Here is a 22,201-nt window from a genome sequence, read left to right as displayed (position 1 = left end):
TGAAATAAATATGCATCATTCTTTAATACCTCATCCAAATGTTGATATCCTTAAAAATCAGCTAGAACCAGAAATTTACAAGATCGTTTATAATAATTATTACGTGTTAAATGCAAATGTCAACAATTTAACTGTCACGCCAAAAGAAAATTAAGGGATATGATATTCCATACCTGCAATTATGTAGCAGAAGCTTTTAAATTAAGATAAGGACATCATTTATATGTTATATATACAGTAACAATTGAGAAAGCAATTAAACTATACTGTTTACACAACAGTCAATTATGACTAAATACACAATATGTACAATCATAGTTATGATTCTGATTATTGGAACCTCTATGGCTGTAAGAGATTATTCATCTGGTAGGTTGATTATTAATTAATTGATTTCTAATATTACATCATTCAGTCTTATAGCACAATGTTGACTGCTGTGTTATTGCATGTTTACCTATTATGTCTGTTTGTTTGATTCACGTGGAATTTGATGCGACTGTCATACAAGTGAGAGGTTTAACTAGCTATAAAAACAGGTTCAATCCACCATTTTCTACATAAGAAAATGCCTGTACCAAGTCAAGAATATGACAGTTGTTATCCATTCGATTGATGTCTTTGAGTTTTTAGGGAATCACTGAGTCATGACTGATTATCAAAATTTCTGGATCCGTCACTGATACAGGGGACAGGTGGAAAGAGACAGCTAGGAAATAATAGTCACAAGGAAGCCGGAGAGTCATGATGTCGAGAACTGGTGTCAGTGGGAGATACAAAATAAAAATATGCTAGAAATTTTTTTATACCGATTTTCGTCTTAGGGTTATGGGGAAGAAAGTGGAAGAAGGGGGTAAATAAGTGGGAATCCTATATCAAATAAGACCAACTTATTATACAACAAGAAGTGACTCAAAATCTAAGAACTTTCCTGACTTTTATTTCAGAATTTTGGAGATACATGTAATCGTGTTAAACAAATTAATATTGCAACCAAGTTATCTAGGCAAAGCTAAGTTTAGACTGTGTTTGTCATTCTTTAATAGGATTCCTTTATACTATGCTCCAAATGTATCAATATTTATCGCTATTTTGTGCATTTTTCCTTTGATCTTTTTTTTGTGATATTTTTTCATATCATGCTACTCGCTTGAGATGGACAATTATCGCTAGAAACTAAGGAGGCACGTGGCGTTGCTAATGAAATTAACATGAAATGGACAACGTCGTCATAGGTAAAATAACGATAAACAGATTATCATTGGTAATCTCAACTCGATTGCTTTTCTCGCTTTCGCCGTACCGGCTCAGGCGAGAAAATCAATCTCGTTGAGATGATTAATGATAATCTATAAATACATGAGGTATTTGGACGGTCCGTCATTAATATGATCTAATATATTCTATAATTTTAAACTTTTCATCTCTATTATTTATTCATTTTGCTCACAATTCTCTATTCTTTAAAGTTTAGTAGAAGTGCATTATTCTCTATTCATACTTTTTTGCCCTTTAATTTTTAGGGATCGCGCTTCTGGAATAGGGGACATTTTCACTTTATTTTCGTCTTTTTTACTTGTTTTAGACAACAACAAAAGAAAAGTAAAAATGTATAACCTCAATCCGGAAACCGATAGAAAAGACCAAATGTTTTTTCAAAAATCTTTAAGAAAACAAAATTGAAGCCAATCAATTATACATATGTGAATTGTAGCTAAGGCATTCAGCTGAATGTGTGATTTAATTTTTAGGTATTACATTTTTTGGAAAAACTGCCGACAAGATTGTTGAATTACTGTCCGACAGCTGTGCATGCAAAGAGAAGACAACTATAGAAAAACCAACAGCAACTGCAGAAACCTCAACAGAGGAACCAAAGATCTTTACAACCGAAGAAACAACAACAGAGAAACCGAAGACCTTTACAACTGATGAAACAACAACAGAGAAACCAAAGATCTTTACAACGGAAGAAACAACAACAGAGAAACCAAAGACCTTTACAACTGAAGAAACAACAACAGAGAAAACAAAGACATTTACAACTGAAGAAACAATCACTTGCTCTGGTATTTAGAATTATCAGTATTATACTCTCCGCTTTCCAGCTCCAAACATTTGAAATTATTTTGAATGTTTGTTTATCTCTCCTGTAATGATCTGTAGTATGCAAAACTAAACTTGAACAGTCATGATTTCAATTAGATCCTCATATTAAGTAGCTTGACACAACATACTTTAAATCACACCCATGTTTGGAGTACCCAAAGTTTTATCGTGTTCAAATATACACTAACGAGAAAATACATGGTACAATTTTCCGTGAGTTCATACACCATTGACGTTTTAAATATACTTGCAAAAGCTGTCGGACAGTAGTTCAACAATTTTTTCTGAAATCAATTTTTTTAGACAGCAAATTGAAGCGATTCAAACACACTGGTCTAAAACATCAGTCCTGTATTTTTTAAGGACACAATTAAGAATGGAAATGGGGAGTATGTCAAAGAGACAACAACCCGACCAAAGAGCAGACAACAGCCGAAGGCCACCAATGGGTTTCAACGCAGCGAGAAAATCCCACACCTGGAGGTGGTCCTCAGCTGGCCGCTAAATACAATTGTGTACTAGTTCAGTGAGAGTTGACGTCACACTAAACTCCAACACTTCATTCAAGTCAACACTAATTTTTGTTGTTTCAGTTAAAAGACCGTCTGACTGTGGTGACTTAGATAAATCGACATGTAAAAGTGGAATCTACAAGATATACCCCAATAAAACACCTGGATTTAACGTTTTCTGTGAAATGGAAAAACATGGCGGAGGATGGACTGTAAGTTGGTATCAATTATGTTTAGCTTATTTGTTTGAATTTTTTAAATTTAAAAATTCGCCAATCATTGATTGGAATATTCGATTTTGCTTAGAGTCCCGTCCCCTTCCCAAAAAAACCCAACTTAAGATAATTAAATAAAGAAGCCAATTTTAATTATTTATAGATATCATAGATCTTTAATTGTGGAATATTTAAAAAATACACAAATATGTTGATATAATCTTGATCGCTTATTATGAAACAGACATTCTCTTTAATTAAAGATCGAGAGACTATTAATCATAACGGACCAATCTTAAATCGAATGCATGGGGAAATGACCTTATATCTTCAAACAATTAGTAAAAATATTTCGTTGGTTATCTTTGCATGAAATTGATTGTACATGTTGATCTATAGGTTTTTCAGCATCGGAAGGATGGGAAGGTGGATTTTTACCTAGACTGGGAGTCGTACAAGAATGGTTTTGGAAAATTGGACGGAGAATGTTGGTTAGGTACTGTATACTGATTATTCGATACATACATATTGCACTAAAGTCTATAAAAACACAGGCGTTAATTATTTTCGGAGCATGACTAATTCAATTAAAGGTACATTTCTTTTTTGTACATTTGTGTTCAAAAAGCATCGATGAATTAAATAAAGTAAAGGCGTTATATCAGCTAGGAAACTCCGGCATAAAGATGTTCAGTTCATTAGATGTTGGCCAATGCAATAATTGTCTTAATTTCCCGATCTTTTGAAGAAGATTCTTCTGAAAATTTAAACTCTTTGATATTCAAATCAATTTAATTGTACATAAAAACATGCTACTTATTCATAGAAAAAATTAAAATCACAAAAATACTGAATTCCGAGGAAAACTCAATCGGAAAGTCCATAATCAAATGGCAAAATCAAATGACAAAACACATCAAACGAATGGACACCGACTGGCATATTCCTGACTTGGTACAGGCATTCTCAAATCTAGAAAATGGTGGATTGAACCTGGGTTTACAGCGCTAAACATCTGAGAGTTATCTCTGTTCTTTGAATATTTAAATATTTTATTTTTTTCCAAATAATTACTCATTATATAGGTAACGAACACCTGCATCAGATCACATCTCAGGGAAAGTACAAACTGCGCATAGAAATGCAAAATTTTGAGAACAACTCAAGATATGCAAATTATAATCAATTCAAAGTAGGAGACGTAAATTCAGGATACAAGCTAACGGTGGCAGGCTACAATGGCAACGCAGGTGAGTGGCTAAATAACAAATTGGATGCAATGCACATCACTTGACTTGGTCGATTTCCTTGATCAAAAAAATAATAATTTTTTGACAATTGTATGTATAAATATATATAAGAAACGATCTTGAAGTTATTTTTTTATTACATATATTAATTTTTATATTTAGAAATTGTTCTTAAGTGTACTTAGGTGAAGATTTGGAATTTTGTCAGATGTTTGGACTCCTTTGGTGTTTTTCCCATGATACTAGGTAAAATATATTTTCTCCATAACATCCATTTATCTTTTCATATACGACTTAACAGTTCATGAAAGGTCATTTACCAAAATGTAAGCAGGTTCTTGATTTTCTTTCTTTTGATTTGAGACTCAAATAATACCAATGCAAATATAAGGTAAAAGTCCGATTCAGCCTTTTCCCGCCATTGACAAAAAAATCAAATATCTCTCAAAGCAGACTCAGCTCCATGACCTATCAATATTTTTAGCTTATTTTGTTCCTTTACTAACGCTCTACTGGCTAATAGTATCAATTTAAAATTCTTGATTTATTTGATTTCCCCTAAGTAAATCTTTTAAAAAAATTGAAAACAACACGTTAAATAATTTCATGCGTCAGAAGCGCTTTTTTCTGGATTTACTTTTATCAGGAACGCTCAAAGCGAAATATTTGAAATCCGAGGGATGTATAAGTACCGAAACAGTTGAAGAGCTATATGACAAAAATACCTAAAATAAATAACCAAATTCAGCTAAAGCTTTGCCTGAGGGAGATGAAACCTTAGTTTCTTTATAATTTCAAAATGTATTAACGGACAATTTAGAAAGGTTTGTTATGAATCATGTCAGTACCGAAGTCTTAAAACTACTGTGCTGATGATACCCTCGTGGACTGATAGTAGGTATAGACCCAGTGATGTACAAAATTGAAAACAACACGTTAAATAATTTCATGCGTCCGAAGCGCTTTTCTGGATTTACCTTCATCAGGAACGCTCAAATCCAAACACTTGAAATCCGAGGGATTCACCCAATTTAATGTCATTTTACATTATTTAGCTTACTGTTTACATTATCATTATCCGTTTAATTTTGATTGATTGATTTGTTACTGAATTACCCTCTCATTTTGTTTTGTTTAATTGAAACTGCTTGGTATAGATTTTGTTTTAGTACTACCAATTTTCATATGACGTCCTTCTATCGCGTAGGAAACAAATTCTTCTTCTAATTACAATAAAACATGGGATGCTTGTGATTGACGTCAAAAGTGAAATTGCATCGTTAGTTGTATTTTGAAATTTTGTGGGTTGAGATAACTAATAGATTTTAAAATTCGTTATCATAAGAGGTAGTTGATAGCTTGCTACTATAATGGTAACTATTTTTGTAATTGAACAGGAGATTCATTCACCTACCACAATGACCAGAAGTTCACAACAAAAGATAAAGATAATGATGATCATAGTACTGGTAACTGCGCGCAAACTTACAAGGGAGCTTGGTGGTACAAACAGTGTCATTATAGCAACCTAAACGGTCTATATTTGAAAGGGAACCCAAAATCGTTTGTAAATGGCATTTATTGGCACGCATGGAATAAATATAAATTGTCTCCTCTGAAGACAACAACCATGATGATCCGAAAAGCCTAGATAGAAAAGAAATATGTATTAATAAACAAAAAAATATTTTATTGTTATTTGTGTTTTTGTTTTCCTGAAGATGTTATACATTTTGTAGGATATGTAAGTTATTGCAATCATATATTTCATTGTGGGACTAAAAAGTGTATTATATCCGAAATCTGTTCTTTCTGATCATTAATGCACATTTAGAAATATTTAATAATAAGGAGTCGAATCCACTACCTTTAAATTTTCTATAAAGTTCTAATTATACATGTAATTACCAATTGCTACCATTTCTATTTTCATTATTCATGATTGCAAATAGGATATTCATAAGTCGATGATAAGCTACAGGACATGACAAAACAGAAAAAGAACTTGAAGAAAATATAAGATAATATAATATAACAGATAAATCTAGGAATCAAACATAAATCGGGAAAATCGCATAAACTCATGATACGAAGGGAAGACGCGCGTCGACAATGTAAACGTCTCACTTACCTGCGGCACTCGCTATGAATATTAAAGAAATAACGAATACCTATATGTAAATAAGCTAACCGTATAAGGTATTGTTGTGCTTTCAAGAAAAAACAACATAAAACCAAGTTCAACCAACATTTTTTTTTATCAAAATGTCCCGTACTAAGTCATGAATATGGCAGTTGTTATTAAATAGTTCTTTTATATGCATGACAGCGATTGTGTTTGTTGCACTTCAGTGTTTCTGTTGTGCCTTTGTATTCCACTTATAGTTTTTTTCCCTCAGTAAAAGCTCGCTACCCGGATTTGCTTCTCTCAATCGATTTATTACTTAAGAACAATGGTATACTACTGTTGCTTTCATTTACCTTTGCCATTAAAGGAAGTTCGCTATTCAGTTTCAAAATAATTAGCTTTTCAAAACACTAGTTTATATTCATAGGGGATTAATAAAGGAATCAAAAGAGAAAAATAAATACATAGGTCCATGTGCTTGTTTTCGAGATATTAGCCATTGAAATTTTGCCAGGAAAATATTCTCTCTCGACTTTTTATAGCTTTATCATTGACAAGTTTTAGTTCTCAAAAACAATAAAAAAAAAATTAAAATTTTGTTAGACTTTTACAGATGGCTTATAATTATACATGTAAAAGATTTATAAAAAGAAAAATGGAGGTCAATGGGCAAAATTTTTTAAGGCATTAAAATGTATAAAACCAGAGGATTCCGAAAATCTGACAAAAATCCAAAAGCATGACAAGTTCAATTCCTTAAACATTTAAGGGGGCTCGCGGGTCTAAATCATTTTTTTTAATTTAATATAAGATTTTGATATATTTTTCTATAAATGAACTTTATCTTATGCCTAGTAGAAAAATGAAATAAAAAAATGGGGTCACCGTTAATTTACGCTTACAATCTGCCCTTGAAAGAAACATACATTTTTGTTAATGTCCTTTTTTTCTGTTGAACTAATAGGAGAAAAAGCAGTCATATCGAAATTAAAAAAGAACTAAATTACAGAAATCGCTTAAATTGTACAATTATTTAGTTTTTGTACAGCTTATTCGAAAACGACAATAAAAAGTATAGGTCACCGATGAGTTAAAAAAGTTATTTCAATTTTGATGCCAAAAAACGGCATTTTTACACCAAAGGGAGATAATTTGGAGCTTTTTCAATGATATCTACATTTTAAAAGTCACATGGGGCCAAAACGAATAGATTTTTCGGAATAATTTTTGTACCAAGTGTTAAAATCAAAACTACTAAAGGTAATTTATAAAATTTATATTGAAAAATAAATGTTTATTTTTTTTCTGAAAATCTTATACCCGCGAGCCTCCTTAAACATCACCTGAAACCACTCAGTTTCAAGTTTCTGATCTTATTGTCATCGTGATTCAAAATATTATACTTTTAACTCAAAACATTAACAAATTCATTCATCAAAGATCAAACATTAAAAACAATGGGGTATATAAATAGATCGATTTGTGTGTAGTGTTAATCCCTGTCATGTAATTAATTAGAAAACGTTGCCTGTGACGTTATCCCTATAACATGTAAATATATGGTAAACAACCGTATTAACTGTTACATACAGCTTTTATTATTCCGAGTCATGTATCGCAATTCAATTCAATGTTTGATTAAAGTCTCATCTCTAAACAAGTACAATCGATATTTATAAATTGTAAAACAAAACTGCATACACATAGAGCCACTAGATCTATTTAAAATTGCGTTGATATACTGTTTACGTATATCTGTTCCGACTAGCTGAAGTTTCACTAAAAACGTTGTTATAAACACTGTGCAGCAAAAAAAAAAAAAAAAAAAAAAAAAAAACCGAACGACAATGCAACATACACAGAAAGGAAAGAAAAGATAACAACTGCTATTTTCCTGACTTGATACAGGACATTTTAAGAAACATGGTGGGTTGAAACTGGTTTTATTGCTGGTCAAATCTCGCTCTTTTATGGCAATGTTAGATGCACGAAAATGACAACAGGAATACATTATAAATAAATGCAAGACATTCAGGACACTAAAACTTTCATTCAATTTATACCATCGTAAAATATTTTATTTCAGACGATATAACATTAATCCGTAGTTCAACAATTGAATAAGATTATGAACGAAATGTTACATAGACAGTTATCCAATTACACACCGTCAGTGTAATGAAAATACCTTTCCGGTTTTGTGGAATGTTGAAAACAATTTAGTTTGTATTTCAGTCCCAGTTTTTGTTCTTGCGTCTATGAAGCTTTGTTCTTGTTTTCTTACATGGTTATCTTAATTCTTATCCTCCAAAGTTTTGGAGTCGAGGAAAACTTATAAGATTAATGACAGAGTATCTTGTAAATGCATGGAAATTGATATCGCAAAGACATGATTACAATGTTATTTAACTTTATCAAAACTGTTCAATGTAAGCATGTATAAATAAAAAGTCCAATAAATGAAACCAATTTACCGCTGTATAAACGATGAGAGCAGGGATATTTTTTTTTATCGAGAATTTGGATAACCAAAGATATTAACAGCGCTTCATTCAAGATATAATTCGTTCAACGAGTTTACAGCCCAATGAATTTACATAAAGAAGCATTCAGTTCTTATATAAAATGTAAAGTAAATCGATAGCAATCAATTGCACAAAGGAATTGCTATCAATTTAAATATTAACGGCTTATTGCTATTGTAGGAAGTATATAAACGTATAACTTTTTAAATCTTTTTGTATTTACGTATATAATCATCAATATTCCTTTCATTTAAAAAGTTATCAATTGAATCATAAGTAAACATAAAAAAGTGAACAAAATGATATTGAAAGGAAAACATACATAATTCACTTTGAAATACAAAATTTTATACGTAATAAAGATAAAAAAAAACCCAACAACAATAGTAGCAGAAAATATAGTTATCAATACAATAAACGCAAGAACTTGTTGAAGCTTAACGCTTACCTTGAATCAAACAATTATAAAGGTATGAACCGGAAATTTGTATCCATATCCGTATAATACAGAGATTTAAATTTACAGGGTCATACATTACTACAGGTAAACAAAATAGACCAAAAACAATGGCGCAGGCAGCTTTTATAACTTGTGAAATTTGTATTTCAAGTCCTGGACATAACTACTGTCAAGAGTGTGAACAGTTGTTTTGTGATGGATGTAAAATATCACATTTACGGACAAAGATTACAAAAAAATCACACATTTCAAAGTGGTTCTAACATTAAATCGGAAGTTAAACAATAATGTAACGAACACGATGAAAACTTTATATACTACTGCAAGGAATGTTATGCACCAATATGCAAAATATGTGTTATTGAAAATCATAAAAAGCATGATTTAAGTGAAATTAACACACCCACTGCAACAAACAAGGCCGAGATCGAGAGCGATATTAACATAAAGCTTAACATGTTAAAAACAAATATAATGGGTATCGAGAAAGGAACACACGCATATCACGGCGATGTCGATGGAGTCATACATGCCATAAGAAAAGAAGGCGTACGGTTGAAAGAGCTTATTGATACACAATTAGATCAGTGAAAGAGCAACACTCAACACAACTTCAAATCTTACAGTCTATGGGTAATGCATTTAAATCTGATTTGAACAAAGTAGAGGAACAGTACAAGATCTTTCAAGACGCACAGCAGATAACAGAAACGTCAGCATTGCATCTAAAAACTGAAGGAAATAAAGTCACAACTTGCTGCAGTAGAAGTAAAGCAGCTTACTGTCATACCAACGGTAAAATATGTTAAAAACAGGGCACCAAGAAGTGATTTAAAGAAACTGATTGGAGACTTAACATTTAGGTGAGTTGTTGTTACTTATTAGGCCACAAGCTTCAAAGGGCATCACTTTTGGGATGCAACGGAACATTATTGATTTTTCGTTGCATATTGCAAAGTCCTAGGTATTTTATTCATATGCTTTGCACACTGTGACATTAGCGCTTGAAATTGACTCCCTTAGTTTCAGATTGAAAATATAAATTATTCAACATTTGCAGATAACCCAGCCTTTTGTGTCATGGGTTTAAAACAAATGTTTATTTGGCGGATATATCCAAATATGATGTGCTATTCGCAGGAAAATGATTTAAATTTGACTATTTACGTGATGGGAAGGACAGAATCATCATGTTTTTGATAGAATTTAAGAAAGCACACGAGATCAAAGTTATTTAACCTTGAAATGCAATACGAATTATCCTATACGCGAAAAAAAAGTCCTCTTGATTTATCTGTTGAATTTTGCTTTTTTACAATTTTTCGTTATTTGAATAGCAAGTATAGTGCAGTTTCGCTTTCGTTTTTTTTTAAAGTAATCACATGCTGGAGTGACATATTTGCATTTTTAATATAATCCTATTGTAATAGCTTTTTTTCGTGTCTGATACGGTGCTTTTTGTCCGCAATTCGCTTTTTGTCCGCTTTTGCTTTTTGTCCGATAATTTAGCTTTTTGTCCGAAACTTTTGCTTTTTGTCCGTTGCTTTTTGTCCGTTTTGCCTTTTGTCCGATTATTTTGCTTTTTGTCCGAAACTTTTGCTTTTTGTCTGTTGCTTTTTGTCCGTTTTGCTTTTTGTCCGATTATTTTGCTTTTTGTCCGAAACTTTTGCTTTTTGTCCGTTGCTTTTTGTCCGTTTTGCTTTTTGTCCGATAATTTTTCTTTTTGTCCGACACTTTTGCCTTTTGTTCATTGCTTTTTGTCAGTTTTGTTTTTTTAAGCTCACCTAGTTTTCTCGTTTGAATTGTTTTACATTGTCTTATCGGGGCCTTCTATAGCTGACTATGCGGTGTGTGCTTTGCTCATTGTTGAAGGCCGTACGGTGACCTATAGTTGTTAATGTTTGTGTCATTTTGGTCTTTTGTGGATAGTTGTTTCATTGGCAATCATACCACATCTTCTTTTTTTTAAAAGCTCTTCTCATCACTTTGAAAAAAATTAAACTACTGGCAAAATAAAATCAGATGTGGCCCAAACCATCCTTATGGTAACTAGTTTTAAAAAATAGTACCCCTTGACACGCCCAATAATGAAGATGACCGCCATGTCTAAAAAAATTGAACATAATTGAAGGGGGGGGGGGGGGTGGAGAGGGGTTAAATGTAGATTTGGGCTTGTATCTCTGAAACTAAAGCATTTAGAGCCAATCTAACAAGGGTAAAAATGTTCATCAGGTAAGCAAAATCTCTCTGCCTAAAGTTTCAGACACATTCAACGTGTTTTCGGGTTGCTGCCCCTGAATTGGTAACTTTAAGAAATATTAGCAGTTTTAGAGTTATAAAGACCTTAAGCTTGGTTGCTATAAAGACTTAGCTAACTTGTTTTAATGACTTAACTAACTCAATCGTTAACTAACTCGATCGTTTAGACAGTTTCTCTTACTTGCTTACTTAAAACAAGATAGATAATAAGTTTTGTTACTAAAATTATACTTATCGTAAATACACATTTATTCACACAGTTATGACTAATTATGAAAAAAAAAAAAATGTTAATTCGTTGATATTTTCCACTTGTATCACATATTTATATGAAAAATTCTACTGTCCTGATAACCGCGACATGTAGTTCAAGATCTGATTTTATTCCTTTTTCTTTTTCAGGAGTAGTAACCCGGGATACAGTCATCTTTCTTTGATGGTACATACATACTCTATTAATAAAAAGTATACCTAACATTTTATCACATTTACGGATTAGTATTATTGAAAAGTATTGCATTTTAGTGAGGAAAACAAATAACACCAACTTCTCCTTTTTTCCTCCCTACAGACTTGACCAATTTTAAAATAATCACTGTTGTTGTCTTTATTTCAAATGTTTCTTTAAGTTAGATCAAAAGTAAATGTATTTTGAGACAGAATTTTCTTATAATTTGCCATAATGAAGATTTTACTATGCTTTTTTCAAAAATATATAATAAAAAGTATGGTTCACCGCGCTATTTTTCAAGCTATGAGTCGTTGAAAATTGCCTAAATTTGGTTAGTTTGTTCATGGAAAAACACATAAGAGTGCATAAAAAAAGTTCTATGAGATAGAATTTTGAAATAAATTGTGAGAAGATAGGTTTCGTAATATGCTTTAAGAAAATAAAAAGAAAACATGGTGTCACCGAACTTGTTTTTTTGCCACAAGAAAAAATAAAAAATTTCCCTTTTAGCCTAGTATAAATTTGGTACTAAAAGAGTCATCTCCCCTTAAATGGCTCTTTTGCAAAAAATGATTTTAAAAACCAAAAAGGTTGATATTTGTTAAAATATTTTGGATAATACGATAAATTAACAAGTTTTCTTTATATAAATAAACAGTCTAACCATAAAATTGCAAATCTGTTGCCAAATTTACTGATTTGGGCAAATAACTAGACCGATTTTGTACTGTGATTGTACAATCCAAGATGGCGGTTTACCATCAACCTACCTTAAAAGGTGTATTTTACATTTGGAAATGGCTCTTTCTATATCTAAAATATTGTACATATCTATTTCGTTAGGAAAATCAAGTAAATGCTAAGTATCTCTTAATCACTCTCCCCCTCTTTTCGAGTATGTAACTACTTGACTGTCAATGCTGTTGTGTTTCCCGAAGTATCTTCATTACTTGAATAGCCTCAAACGTTTTTTTTTTTAAAGTAATGGTGTACGCCATTTGGTAATAGTTGCTGTAGACATTCCGAAATTTAAAGATTAATAAGTGTTATCTAAAAAACTAGCTACAAAATTAATGCAAATTGTGACTATATGTCACAATCGGAAAGAAGATATTGTGTGTGTAAGCTTACTATAAACACATGCAATACACGTCGACACCATTTACCAAAATAATAAAACAATTCAAAGGAGAAAAACCAATGACATGATTGATTTTATACAAAACTGTAAACGACAAACAAATGATGTACAGAGAAAAAAAAACCTACCAAACAACAGTGGAGTTTCTGACTTATTTGTATGATTGTCATATATAATATTTAGCGCGGTAAACATTTTTAGATTTTCAATATTATTTGATTTGATCAATTTCCAAACCATTATGCTGTTTCGAAGATGTTCGTCTGAATCTTTGAATATCCCTTGTATTCTACAAATTGCAGAAGGTACACCATTACTAACGCGTTTGAGGATGACAGCCTAACTTACAACTAGAATGAATAAGCGTGTTGTCTATATATAACACTATCTATAAAGTTGTCTGTTGTGTAAACAAGTAAAACACTTAATAATTCCAACCTCGCACACGTACAATTAAATTAGTATATGAGTAAAAAAAAGAAAATGAAGAAATAAAAAAAGTAATTAAGGAGATATAAACAGGAAAAGTATAGAAGGCAATATATAAAGTATCTCTTTCGGTATTCATAATTAGTAATTATGTTTATTTTGATTCAACATTGTATCCACATAAATGTACATATGAACGCTAATATTTTAATATATACTAATTATGGTATCATATATAAGAAAGAGGAGGAATTTACCAAAGAGGTAATAACACTAAAACAGGTTGAAACCAATCAACAAAGCCACAGTCAAAATAAAAACAATTATTCACACAACAGTCCATAAACTACAACATTAAAAAATAAAAGAAACAAGAACCCTGTAAAAACTGTGATGATTTATGGTTTTAAGGAAGGGTAAGCATTAGCGGTACCAATTTATCGCACAAGCCATATTCGCAATATATATCTCTTCAGTGATGTTGGAGACCAAAATAATGAAATAAAAAATCTGCCAGGATACATATATGTTGAATAGCTAAACAATATCGCTAATAAGGAGTCCTTCAATTGTTAAAATGAGACGTCCTTCAAATTCCTAGTATGTAAGCGCACGTCATATACTCTTAATCAAAATGTCTAATTTTAAGGTCTTTCTATATACAAATAAGTTTCAATCGTATTCTATGTCAACCATATTGGTCATATTTGGCGACCGATGAGTTCATCGGGATACTTTAGCTTCAAGATTTCTCATTATTAAAGGATAGTCTAGCCTGTACTATGATATTGGGCTGGTATAATGGGATACTTGTGCATAACGTTATATATATATTATATATATATATATATATATATATCTATAATACTAAAATTACGAGGTCCAATTTGTCAGCCGTCATCATGTAAAAACGATGAATCAAAGAATTCAACTTTACATATTACTAATATAGTACAATGCTGTTGATTAAAAATTAGACCACTCCAGACCCTTTTGTTTTCCACATAATTAATATTGCCAATAATTAAGAAGTTCCGGGTCGAATCCGATACCGATACCAATAGTATATTCACCTGTTACCTAATAACTTATCTGTACGTTCCGCATCTGACAGGCGCACCACCAAACGCTGTATTTAGGATTTTGCTATATACACGGGTCGTAATCACAGAGTTGACACTACTACTGTTCCCCATTGTAGTACTTGTAGTACTTTTATCAGTATGACTTTCTAAGATGACAATACGAACAATAAAAAAATCTGGACTTAAAATAAGGCGTATAGGTACAGCATGTACAATTTTCAATTTGTTGAAATGACGTAAAACAGCGAATCAAAGAACTCAACTTTATTTATAACTCATAAAGGACAATGCTGTTGATTAAAACATACTCCTTTCCAGTCCCTTTTGTTTTCCAAATAAAATTATTAATACCAATAATTGATCAGTTCCAGGTCGACGGGTCCAAACAGAAAGATGTTGAAAGCAGAGAAAACTGTGTATCTTATAATCGACATGACTTTATCAGATGACAATACTTATAAGGCTTACGCATAGTTGTATTCTTTAATTCAGTCACAGACCTGCGAATCACAGGTGTGTTCTAGTAAATATATTTTGCCAGAGGTGCTTTTCATATTAATTTACACATTTTTTATTTGAAGTTGACTGTGTTAATTTTTTTGACTTGCCAGTTAATTTTTGAATGATGTATACAAATATTATCTTTTACGTATTTTACTTTTTATAGAGATTTATGTAGAGGTAAACAGATTTATTTTTTGAACCCCTTATCATAAGAAGATAAGACGATTGTATTTTTTTTAAATTGTAGTACCTTGTAGGATCTTGTAGATTACACATACCGGTATCCAAAAAAAAAAAAAGGACTTGCATATACTAGGTATAACACTTAAGCTAACGTGAATGAATTTTCAAGTACATTTGATTAACATTAATCTGGTCATATAAAAATTTAATAGTTTCTCATTCATGGTATACAATACAGTTTCGATCCCATAATGTTTGTACGAAAATTTGCATAAAAGCTAAGATAATTCAATTGTGTAATGATAATATACCTTCATGAGCTACTTTAAGTCTAAGAGGTAAAATTGGTCAATTTTTTTTAAATTTTTTTTTACATTTTTATCCTTTTGATTTTTATTTGAACACATGAACACAAGCGGATTTTTGTACAAAAAAATATGAAAATCTTTTTAACTCGTCTCTTAGTATGTTCAACAATGATTTGCAAATACAATCGGAATCTTAGGGAAACGGCATTTTTGTGGCATTTTATCAAATAAAAAAAATCAATTTTGACTTTTTCATTTAAATTGGTACAAATAACCTTCATACGTTATCATAAACAATACAGTTTTAAATAAGAGGGGTCCATGTACTCGTTTTCAAGTGAAATCAGTTCAAATCACACCAAAAAAAAACCCAGTCATTTCCAGATATGTCACAGTTTGACCTCTCGAAAATTACTTTTACATTAGGAACGCCACCACCTCCCCTGCATTTGTATTGTATGCAACTAATGGCAGAGGGTAGTCGTAATATGTTGGATTTCTTTTACAGTTCATTCAAATCAATCAGAGCGATATGTATGTTTTGGAACTCGTATTAATGTCATATAATTTTAACAATTCTTTTCTTACCAATTTGACTATACGTGTTGTCTTTTAAGAATAGATACCTTTGAAGGTTGTTTGAAAGACACTTTTCTAAATGTATTTACCGTGTTTATACAAATCAGGAAAATGTATTATTTTTTCATTAAAACTTGTTTTTCAGAATTTTTTATTTCTTATGTTTTGTATTTCAATCTATTCATGCAAATACCGTATAGTGGAAAGTTTGACAACTTATTGAATAAAAAATCAGAAGACATTAAAGAAGTTTCATCACATGATTTCTTGTACAACCTGTTTGGTATATGTGTACCCAGTAAAGCCAATAATCAAAAGTGTGATCATTATAAAACAGTTTTCGCTCGGCTTTTAACAGTGAGTAAACCACAGTTTCAACAAGTTTCAAGAGTCATAACTAAGGCAAAAAATCACTAGTCTGAAATTATTTATTTCAAGTCCTTAAACATTGGCAATAGTTATCAAAAGTACCAGGATTATAATTTTATACGCCAGACGCGCGTTTCGTCTACATAAGACTCATCAGTGACGCTCAGATCGAAATAGTTAAAAAGCCAAATAAATACAAAGTTGAAGAGCATTGAGGATCCAAAATTCCAAAAAGTTGTGCCAAATACGGCTAAGGTAATCTACTCCTGGGGTAAGAAAATCCTTAGTTTTTCGAAAAATTCAAAGTTTTGTAAACAGAAAATTTATAAAAATGACCATATAATTGATATTCATGTCAACACCGAAGTGCTGACTACTGGGCTGGTGATACCCTCGGGGACGAAACGTCCACCAGCAGTGGCATCGACCCAGTGGTGTAAATAGTTATCAAAAGTACCAGGATTATAATTTTATACGCCAGACGCGCGTTTCGTCTACATAAGACTCATCAGTGACGCTCAGATCGAAATAGTTAAAAAGCCAAATAAATACAAAGTTGAAGAGCATTGAGGATCCAAAATTCCAAAAAGTTGTGCCAAATACGGCTAAGGTAATCTACTCCTGGGGTAAGAAAATCCTTAGTTTTTCGAAAAATTCAAAGTTTTGTAAACAGAAAATTTATAAAAATGACCATATAATTGATATTCATGTCAACACCGAAGTGCTGACTACTGGGCTGGTGATACCCTCGGGGACGAAACGTCCACCAGCAGTGGCATCGACCCAGTGGTGTAAATAGTTATCAAAAGTACCAGGATTATAATTTTATACGCCAGACGCGCGTTTCGTCTACATAAGACTCATCAGTGACGCTCAGATCGAAATAGTTAAAAAGCCAAATAAATACAAAGTTGAAGAGCATTGAGGATCCAAAATTCCAAAAAGTTGTGCCAAATACGGCTAAGGTAATCTACTCCTGGGGTAAGAAAATCCTTAGTTTTTCGAAAAATTCAAAGTTTTGTAAACAGAAAATTTATAAAAATGACCATATAATTGATATTCATGTCAACACCGAAGTGCTGACTACTGGGCTGGTGATACCCTCGGGGACGAAACAGCAAACATTTTCTTAATCTAAACGAAATTGAAGGATGCTATACATTCTCTCAGGATACAACTATACAAGTGTTTCAAGCTTTCAGATAGATAAGGAAAAATGGAAAATATAAGGTGGTTTCATTTAGAACTGTTCCATCTAAAGAGGGGGCGAAGAATACCAAGGAGGTATTAAAACTCAAATGCGAAAATGATCTTACATCGCAATGGCTTAAAAAAAAAAAGACAAACGCACACAAACAATCAAAGAACACAAAACATAACATTCTGAGCAAAACTTGGGGTGATCTAAGGTGGTAAGGAGATTTACATCTATACCACTCCACATTCTGTATGTTCTTTTTCTGTCCCAAGCCAGGAGCCTTAATTCAGTGGTTGTTTTTTTACTGTTGTTTTTCGTTAATTTTTATGTACAACTATTAGGCCGCTAGTTTTTCGTTTGAATTGTTTTCATTTGTGATTTCGGGGCATTTTATAATTGACTATATAGTATATACTTTGCTCATTGTTGAATTTCGAACGTTCCACACTCATAAAGACAACATATAAAACATAGAATTTAATTTAATTCCAGACGTACTATTGGCGAATAGTATGTTCCTATTAAAATCATTTCAGAAAATATACTTGGTCTACTATAAGATTATTACAAAAAACACATCTAATGAAAAATAAGCATCGACCGAAAGCACATGAAAGTAAGATCAAAGTAAGGTCAATATCAGATGAACCGCGTTTAATATTCTAGTAAAAATAACAAGCCCCTGTAAAAGCTTATTGTAATTGACCCATTGATAAAAAAAAATACACAAGAAAAAAAACCCCACAACAATTAAACATTGACAAAAGAATAGTTGAATCCTACAAATACACCCTATACACAAACGAAACAACGAAAATAAAATCAAAGACAATCAATTGAAAATTGTGTCATTGGAGCAGTTTTGTTAATTATTGGGTTATTTTTCACATCTAAAATAAATTAAACGAAATATATGCCAAAAGATAAAAAAGATGTCGGATTTACATACCTATATTTTGTATTATGTTGAGCGCTTCTCGGTCGAAAGTGAATACAGGTCAAAATTATAAATGCTCTTCTAAAACTTTTCCACTGAACGTTAGAGAGCGATAAATTCGGAACATATTGATCAAGCTAGATGGAGAGATTTTTCATTGGCATTCATACCATATCTTTTTATATATAGGGAAAGAAACGAATAGTTCATGTACAAATCATTTACATAGTGAGTATGGTGTGTATTTCATTCCAAAAAAGGGCAAGGTATTACGAAGTTCAAAATGAAACCTGCAAAAAATATACATGTACTCATTTTTTGCATTTTATATCGGACAAAAAGCAAAACGGACAAAAAGCAACAGACAAAAAGCAAAAGTTTCGGACAAAAAGCTAAATAATCGGACAAAAGGCAAAACGGACAAAAAACAACGGACAAAAAGCAAAAGTTTCGGACAAAAAGCAAAATTATCGGACAAAAAGCAAAAGCGGACAAAAAGCGAATTGCGGACAAAAAGCACCGTATCACGTGTCAAAACAATATGGCCGCTATGCAAATAAGCGAAGTGCCCCAATTTTTGCTATATATGGTTTACATATTGTGTAAAGTTCACTTTCAGCCAAGTAGTCAGCAATTTGGTGTTGACATGGAATATCAATTATGTGGTCATTTTTTCATAAATTTCCTGTTTACAAAACTTTGAATTTTTTCGAAACACTAAGGATTTTATTTTCCAAGGAATAGAATACCTTAGCCGTATTTGGCACAACTTAGGGGAATTTTGGGTTCTTTTTATCTTTGAACTTGTTTGGTTGATATCTATTTTGATTTGAGCGTCAACGATGTTGTGTTGACGAAACGCGCGTCTGGCGTATTAAATTATAATCATGGTACCTTTGAACACTTTTCAATCAATGTTCTGTTACCATAAGGTGCCAAATTTTATATTAATTTCTAGGCACATCAATTTTGTCGATCTTGGGTGAAATTTTGAATTATTTTGAACTATTATGAAAATTTTCAAACTCAAACCACAAATACATGTAGCCATTGTCGTATTTTGCTAAACACTTTTTAGAAGAGCCGAGATTTTTCATTTTTTTAAGCTTCGTTTTCTTAAATATACAGTTCAACTTGTTTGATTTGTGTGCCACTGATAAGTCTTATGTCTTATGTAGATGAATTGCGTGTCTGTCATCCAATTATGAGTAATAATCAACACTTTTAAGGCACCTGCATTCTCAGAGAGAGTTAGCTCTGACTAACTTTTGGCATTCACTACTTCATGAAATGTATGAAGTGAAAATGCTTTGATTAAACTAAGAACATCCCCGGCAAGGTATCGCTACCATAAATAACTTTGTTTAGTTCAAATATAAAAAAAGAATGATGCAGTATGATTTCAAAAGAGACAACTATTCACAAGATACCAAATGACACAGACGTCAACAAATATAGGTTACTGTACGGCATTCAACAATAAGCAAAGCCAACACCGTATATTCAGCAATAAAAGGTCTCGAAATGTAAAACAATTCAAACAATAAAATTGACGGCCTTATTTAAATATATACAAACAAATGAACGAAAACAAATATGTAAATAAAGACAACAGTAGTATCCCACTGTAAAAAAGTGATCAATCGATTCAGAAAAAACCTACCCGGCTTTCAATCTAAAACTGAGGGAAACACATCAACTGTAAGAGAAAAACATAAAAACAACAGAAATACTGAGGTGCAACAAAAACAAACGACTATGCAATACACACTGTAACGAACTGTAAGATACGTGTAATAACTGCCATTTACCTGACTCGGTACAGGATATTTTAAGAAAAAGGTGGATTTAACCTAGTTTTGTGGCTATCCAAACCTCGCGCTTTATGGCAATATTAAATATAACACTAAAATAACAACAGTACATGATAGGACTACAGTACAACTAAATGGAAGATCATTCTGGACAGAGAAATACTCAAATAAACAATACAAAAGAACATTTAGACATGCTTAAAATTTTATAGGCCAGACGCGTGTATCGTCTACATAACACATACCAGTAACTTTCATGTCAAAATAGTAAAGAAAGCCAAACAAAGATGAAGAGCATTGATGACCCAAAATTCCCAAAAGTTGAGCCAAATATGGCTAATATTTTCTGCCTGGGATAGGAAATCCTTTGTATTTAGCTTAATTCATAATTTTTGCAAATAGTTTATTTATAAATATGACCATATATTTGACACAACAACAAACGACAATCACTGAATAACAAGATTCTTACTTGGGACAGGCAAATACATATAGAATGTGGCGGGGTTAACATGCTAACTGGATTCCAAATGAAAGTTTGGAAAAAAATCTTGTTTTTATATTTCATTGAACGCCGCTAATTATGTATGATTCATAAATATTTGAATATTGATGCAAACATTATATTATCGAACGCACACCGTTACGAGATAATTTCTATTTTTAGTGAAACGGGAAAAAGAGAAGAACCCCCGAAACAACGTGAAAATTATAGGTATGCATTCGTATTAATCAGTGAGCGATTAAATCATCGACTTATTTGAATTCCAGCATCAAACCTTTCTGTGAATCTTTTAAATTTAAAATGAGACTTCAAGAAAGAAATAGCATTTCCCTCACAAATATGATCATTACGGGACGTTTCCTTTGTACTGTACTATTCGGGGAAAGAGAAATCAAACCAAGACTTTTTTAATTCACTTATGTATCTGCGAAGACATCAATATACATATAAGTAGAATGTGTTACGAAGAAGGAACTTGTTTGTTGACATGAAATATTACTGATATAACACATTTTGGTTTTTATTATTTTATGTTGAATTATGTTTATTATTTCGAAACACTAAGGGATTTCTTACCATACATGAATGAACAAAACCGTTTTTTTTAACGCCTTTTGGAAATTATTAGTTTTCATTGTTTTGATGTTTGTAAACTAGCACAATCAATGAGTATGATGTAAACGAGACACGAGCTGGCGTACCAAGTTATGACCTGGTATCCTAAATAAAATTGTATTTGAAACTGAAGTGATATCACCATCAATGAGACTGCAACCCCAAAACAACATATAATACGCAAAACAAATCGACATCCTAAAACCTTAGACCGTATCGCTATTTAAGAATTGGCGACACTTAACCTGAGAATTTGCGACACTTGACCTATCGACGTCATGAAACAATTACTTTTCCTTTGTGATGTTCAGGTATGTTCGAGAAATGTTGATAAGTTGTATTGGAATTTTTCTAATCGCTTGATATGCTTTCTTTATAGAGACACTTCACCAAGCAGACAATTCAGATACAAATGCAATAATTGCAGGTAAGTGTGATGTGTTTGTTTTCGTTTGATATATACCGCATCAGCTTTGGATACAGTAAGATAGTAAAAAGGGGAAGCGAAAGGTACCAGAGGGACAATCAAATTTATAAAATGAAAATAAATTGACAACGCCATGGCTAAAAAAGGAAAAGACGTCAAACAATAGTACACACGACACAACATAGAAAACTAAAAACT

At 31.9% G+C, this 22,201-nt stretch overlaps 1 protein-coding gene and 1 long non-coding RNA gene across 3 annotated transcripts in view; one reads left to right on the top strand and one right to left on the bottom strand.

Annotated features, from left to right (window-relative positions):
* Positions 1-22,201, bottom strand: part of LOC143042846 (uncharacterized) — a 254,720-nt gene that overhangs the window by 53,684 nt on the left and 178,835 nt on the right. The gene's annotated exons all lie outside the window — the stretch shown is intronic.
* On the top strand, positions 2,705-4,080 carry LOC143042850 (uncharacterized). The gene is made up of 3 exons (XR_012968146.1): positions 2,705-2,833; positions 3,236-3,332; positions 3,922-4,080. It is a non-coding gene; the product is annotated as an uncharacterized LOC143042850 (long non-coding RNA).

This window comes from Mytilus galloprovincialis, chromosome 8 (assembly GCF_965363235.1).
Source record: "Mytilus galloprovincialis chromosome 8, xbMytGall1.hap1.1, whole genome shotgun sequence".
In the NCBI taxonomy this organism is placed as follows: domain Eukaryota; kingdom Metazoa; phylum Mollusca; class Bivalvia; order Mytilida; family Mytilidae; genus Mytilus; species Mytilus galloprovincialis.
This window is presented reverse-complemented; position numbering and strand designations above follow the sequence as displayed.